Raw genomic sequence first — 6,479 nt, 5'->3', positions numbered from 1 at the left:
GACCTACTGTATATGAAAAAGTTGTGCATCAAACTAAAAAGGTAGTCTGGAGCACACTCTGATTTCAGCAGTTCCACTGATGGGGTGCAAATAATTATGTCTGGGTGTTACATGTATTTTTCTTCATGTCCTCTTCCTTCTGTTTGCAATAGACTTCAATTGGCATATGCTTTTGAGAATGTTGTCATTCTCCATTAATAAAAAAAAAGGTTGTTCATTGCTGAAAGCACAAAAGATGGCACAGTGCTACTGCTACACATGCTTCCGAAGTTCCTTCCGGTACACATTGAGAGTATGTGTGGGCGTGCGCACACATTTGAAATGTTTATTTATGTCCACATAATGAGAAGTACAGGAATACCTTGTACAAAGGACATAAACACTGCCAGTGCAGTTTGACAGTAGGAGAACAGAACTGAGCAGTACCTCGCAAACTGCTTTGGCTCTCCTTTTGGAAAGGCCGGCCATTTGTAAGCCCCTCAACCAACGTATGCACATGCCCTAGGCTGCCAAAGATAAAAACTAAACACGCACACACACACCCCGCCCCCCCACCTATGATACTAATGAAGCCTTTGAATTTGTTCCATTTCATGTAGCACAGTGGTTCTCAAACCTTTTAATTTCAAGGATCCCCAGAACTCTAACACACCCTTTAAGGGGACATTTAGAAACCCACTCAAGGCAAGGACCACACTTCAGTGACTTTGAGTGTTTCCAATTGGCCAACATGCACAATTTCAGCAATCAGCACCCTGACTCTGTTTAATCAGAATGGACTGGAACAGCATATTGGCAACTGCTTAGTCATTCTACTGGATCTAAAGCATCCCTGCAGCCTGCAGGTTAAGACAATAGCCTACCTAATAGTACCCTATAAACAGGATTATTCCTTCTCACCAACTTAAAATCACACTTGTGTGAAGTGAGCGGTGCCTTTCATCACAATGATGACGTCTGATGTCAACAACATGATGTCACAGGCATTCATTCCGTGCTCAAACGGACAGACAGACAGACAGACAGACAGACACACAAAGCTGTGCATTGGAGCGGCTGCACTGCTCAAAAATAGACACCTTCACATGCTTTACATTGAACATGTATACATTTACATCAGCCTTACATAAACATCACAAACAACGTGAATAAATTAACTAACCTACCTGACCCTCCCACCCCCACCCCATACTTGGGTCGATCCGGTGATGTCACCCACACACATACATAACAGGAAATGTTTTGGCTTTTTCAGCCATTTTTCTTTTGAGCACTTGAAATGGCAGTAAAACAAGGCCATTTGGGGCTTTGAATCGTGATGCCGCGCAGAATCTTGAGGCATTTGGCGGTGACGGTATGTGTCTATGTGAAGTTTAATCAAAAAGAAAAAAGTAAATCACAAAGGCTGGCATGGATATAGTGTGGAAATTACAGATTAACAATGGTGTGGCTAAACACACGTTATATTTGCAACTGTACTGTTAACAATGACACTGTTGGTTACAATAGGGACCAGTGTGGAATTCTCACCCAACACCCACCTTGTCACAATTAACTTAAGGCCTACCTGAGTAAGATAATAAAGTGCTGTTATTATGATATAATCTTAGGCTTGACCTTTCTATTTGACCACTACATAGTTAAGACGGTTGCATCTCTCATCATTTGGGTCACCTGCTGTGTCCTGATAGAGCAGGTCACAACAAGTAGTAGCTGCAATTTGCAACTCTTTTTTTTATAATGGGATGAATCTAGAGTTGCAAATATACCCTCCATTGACTCCCAGTTCATCCAATTTGCTTTTGTGATCTGCTTGTATTAAATAACCTTAAACTCCTCAACATTGCAGCTCTAGGGCAAGCTTGAATTATCCTCTTTCAATCTGCCAAGCTTTTGTTTCATAAAAATCAACCGTAGACATGTTATGAGCTACTTTCTGTCAAGATATTCTCTGCAGGTGATTGGAGTGTTGGAGTTCGGAAGCACTCGTTGAAGTCACTGAACGGCCCTGCGAACCACCTGTTTCGCATTTGCACATAATGCAGGAGGCAGCAGCGGCACGACCCGTTAATAAAAACGAATACTTCCAAACTCCAACACTTATAAATAAAAAAATAATATAAATAATATAAATAATCACCTGCAGAGAATTTCTTGACAGAAAGTAGCTCATAGGCCTGGGCTAGCCCCTCTCGGGACCCTACGTAAAGCTTTTCTGAAATTTTGATGAGTTTTACTACTGTATTTTCGTATGGAAATCCCTGGACACGGATGTAGAAATTCTCTCTAAAACAGGATCTGCGCCAAGTGACGGCATTATTTTACTTGAGTTAGTCTGAATTCGGGAACTTTAAGTAGCTATACATCCCGCTGCGAATATCTCCTGTGGCGCGGAAGCCGCTAAGTATTTTTAATCTTTGTTTGACCGATTTGGTCGCTTTATTTCTTCTTGTTTGTTTACCGTTTATTGTACCGCCTCCCGGTGTGCGGTTGGCTTGTGCGGCTACGTCCCTGCCTCTGATCTGCTCTGTCATAGCTATAGCGCCACTAGCTAGCCAGATAGGCGGTACAATGAGGTGTCAATAAACAAGGAAGGAAGAGATTAATCCAAGCTTCCAAATCGGGCAAACATAGATTAAAAATACTTAACGGCTTCCGCGCCACAGGAGATATTCGCAGCGGCATGTATGGATACTTATACTTCACATATTCAGAAAGCCTCACACTGAATAATATCGTCATAGAGCGCGGGGAGCCTCGAAACATGTTGTTTATGTTTTAAAATGGGTGCGTCCCATGTGGCATGGTAGTAGTGCAACAGGACCCCATGGACTGGGTCGAACAAAATGTCAGAAACTTCAGTACCATTGGGTTCTGCTTGGAGGGCTAAGGCCTGGGCCATGGCTCAGCGGTCCATGCACCTTGGCTGGCAATCCAAACCCCATCTATCTCCCCATTTCCTCTCTGCTATACTGTCTGTCCCTCCATAAAAAATATAAAATAAAGGCGAAAGCCAAAGAAAAAAAATAAAGTAGCTCATAACATGTCTACGGTGGATTTTTATGAAACAAAAGCTTGGCAGATTGAAAGAGGATAATTCAAGTTTGGCCTAGAGCTGCAATGTTGGTGAGTTTAACGTTTAAAATCCAAGCGGATCGCAAAAGCAAATTGGACGAGTCAATGGAGGGTACTGCAACTCTAGAGTTGCAAATTGTGGCTAAACAAGTAGGCCTATATCAGTATGCTTAACGCAGATTAGATTACCTTTAATTAATCCCACAGGGAAAACTACACTTTCAGCACCAAATACAGTTTTAACTCTGGTCCGTATTGAGGGTCTAAGTGGTTAAAACTGATATTATTGGCCCAGGCGGTGGCGTAACCGTCTGGGCACCCGACTGGTAATCCAGTCGCAGTGTGCCGCGGGTTCGACTCCCGAGCCCGACACGGCCTTTACTGCATGTCATCCCCCCATCTCTCTCCCGCTTCCTGTCAGCCTACTGTCTGTCCCTTCAAAAACCAATAAAAAAAGGCGTAAGCCGCAAAAAATATCTTAAAAAAAAATAAAAAAAATGATATTATTATTATTAAGTATTCTGAGGCACCCCTAGACTTGCGTCAACGCTTCGACATACTAAGTCTGACAGGCATTATTTTCCGACACCCTACCCTAAACCTAACCTCACAGGAAGCCACAGGATAGTTTTAATCTGCCACGCATGTCGGGAGCCATGGGTGAATTCTAACCTGGCCACGGGATAGTTGTGCATGCCGGGAGCGATGTGTTGTCGGACCATATGCCATCGGACCGTAAATATGTCTAACCAACGTATGCACCCCCTTTGGGAAGCCCTGAAGCTACAGTGCCATGCCATTAGTCCAATGGACCATTCACAGTCGCCCTTTATGTTGTGCCAAGGAAATATTTTTAAGTTTTTCAGCAGTGTTTAAAAATCCTTTCTTTGATGTTGTTGCCTGCAGGTGTCGGACGCCAGCAGCATGGGGAGCATTATCAGCTTGGGAGCCGGGGCGTTCAAACGGGTGGTCACGGACCTCTCCGGAGTGAGCGGCTTTTTCATCATCATGGGCATCGTTTTCCTCTGGCACTCTCAGATAAACATGGAGTACAGATGCAGCTGTCTGAACAAAGCCGGCAACCTCCTGTACTGTTGGAGCATCATGGTCCTCCCGGCCCTCCTCTTTCTGTTGCTCGTCCTGGGGATCAACAAGCGCTTCCAGAGGAGTCTGAGCTTCACCTCCAGGAACTGCTGCCGCAAGCACTCCGGCCAAGAGTGTCCCTTGCTCGGGACGCTCTTGAATCTGCTGAACAGGCACGTGCACACATAGACATCAAACAGGGCCTTGCTTGGGCCCCTGCCTTTTTACCTGTCTGTAAAACAACTGGGGCAGCATTTACTATGGTGAAAGAAATGCAAATGTGCCCTTTCCATGCCATACCCGAAGGCAGCATTCAGGAGAATTGCCTTTTTTCGATCTCTCCTGAACTTGAACGCAGCATTGTGCATTGAAAGAATGTGTAGAAATCCATGTCGCACACCACATTTTCTGTAGCTAAAGAGCGCAGGGGTCGTGGGCCCTGCGGCCCCACAAAAACAAAATGGCTGATCTACAAGCTCTCAACAGGCAGTGTAACACGTGAGCTTGTATATCCGCTATTTTTTGCACTATTGGCTTAAAGCGCCCTTTTAGGAATGTCAGGCCTCTATGCCTCTCTAACGTTTCCCGCACATCCCTGCTGCTGAACAGGGCTTCCTTTGCAGCGCTGGCGTGGGTTGTGGTGTTGCTGGTCCATGGAGACTGGTACCTCTGTTGTTCATACAGCCTGCCCAAAGAGCAGTCTCATCTCCCGTGTAAAGACCCCGACCAACTCAGCAGCGAGGAGAAAGATGTCATCTTTCAGTTGAAGAACACGTCGACGGTAAGCTGTCAGAATAGAAATGCCATGGCACAGTTGAGTAGGCCTACGTTGCATTGTTGGCATTCAAGCATCTTCATTGTTCATCCAATTGCCATTGTTACAAAGTCCAATTTTTTTTTATATAAAATTCTGTCAGTATAGGGGAGACCATCTGTCACACTTTTCACTTATTTTCTTACTCGTTTGAAGTTCTCATCAAACAAACAAAATTGACATGGATTGAAAGATTTTTTTTTTTTTTTGATTAATTAAATATACCGCTAATAATAAAGACAAACTAACTCCATAGCCAGTCAATTAAAAGTGTTCTTCTGCACTTTCTGTCGAACCAGACGAACCGTTTCCCCTGCAGCTTCCTTGTGTGTGTCGTGTCTGATGGCTGCATATGATCCCATGGTGACTCACACAGTCCTGGATATGCAGCCTGACTCTGAGAAGCACACTTCTCTAGTTTTGACTGTGAGCTGATGATTATAGATACTGCATAGGGATGCACTGATATGAAATAAAGTGGAGCACGCAACTGGTCTGCAAAATCCGGACGATAGGTGAATCGATCGAGAGGCTGCTGTATCGATAAGGCAAAGAAATGTCATGAGTTATCTGGGTGACGCAGTGTTGACAAACGTACCTCTGTTTAACGTTGTCAAAGCCCCCCCTTGGGAGTTGCAATGCACTCCCTTCCCAGACCCCTTGTTAGGATGTTTAGACATTTAATTTTAAAGATCTCTGTGGGTTCTGGAAGCGTTTTATTGTTTTTGTGCAACATGGTCATTATTTTGAATAAACGTATAATCAATATATCGATATATATACCGTATTGTGGCCTCTGTATTGTCTATCTATCGTGAGATTGCAAGCAATATCGCCACCACTAGTTTCAACCTGCGTCTTCCTCTGAATCAAAGTCTCTAAACTCCCGTCCTTTTCTGTTGTTGCTCCAACTGCAGGTTATTGGCCTCATGCTACTCACTTCAATGGTGTTTCTGCTGTTCATCACAGGTGCACTCATCCAGTGCTGTAGAACTCTGTGCCCAACCATCTGTGGTGAGTCTGTCTGAATACTTTGATAATATTCAACATTTTCGGGGTTTTAAGAGGTTAAACGCCTGTCCTAATGGAAACAAATATTCTCTCCAGTTGTCCTCGTGACATAAAGATTAGCATATTATGTATGTTGATATGGCAAAAGGTGACCTGAGCCAAAAAAAGGTTTGAGAACCACCACTCTACTTCCTAAATTCCTAAGATGTTTACCTCTCTGGCTGCAGGTCCAATAGGCTCCTACCGAGAAACATTCAAAGATAGCCTCTTGGAAAAGACTCACGAACACATCAAGACCAGCCTGAAGATCGCTGCTGAGAAGTACGTCATGGCCAAGCTGTACAACGACCCCAGACTGAAAGGTAATCCCAGAGAACAAGGGCTTTAAAGATTTGCCTTTATTTATAGGACGTTATAGGCTGACAGTAAATGGGCCGAGAGAGGGATGGGGAGTGACACGCAGCAAAGGTCGTCGGGATCGGGATTCAAACCCGCG

The sequence above is a fragment of the Protomyctophum parallelum genome (assembly GCF_964188405.1).
Source record: "Protomyctophum parallelum genome assembly, chromosome: 23".
Taxonomy (NCBI): Eukaryota; Metazoa; Chordata; class Actinopteri; order Myctophiformes; family Myctophidae; genus Protomyctophum; species Protomyctophum parallelum.
The sequence above is the reverse complement of the archived record's forward strand: the minus strand, read 5'-3'. Positions refer to the sequence as shown.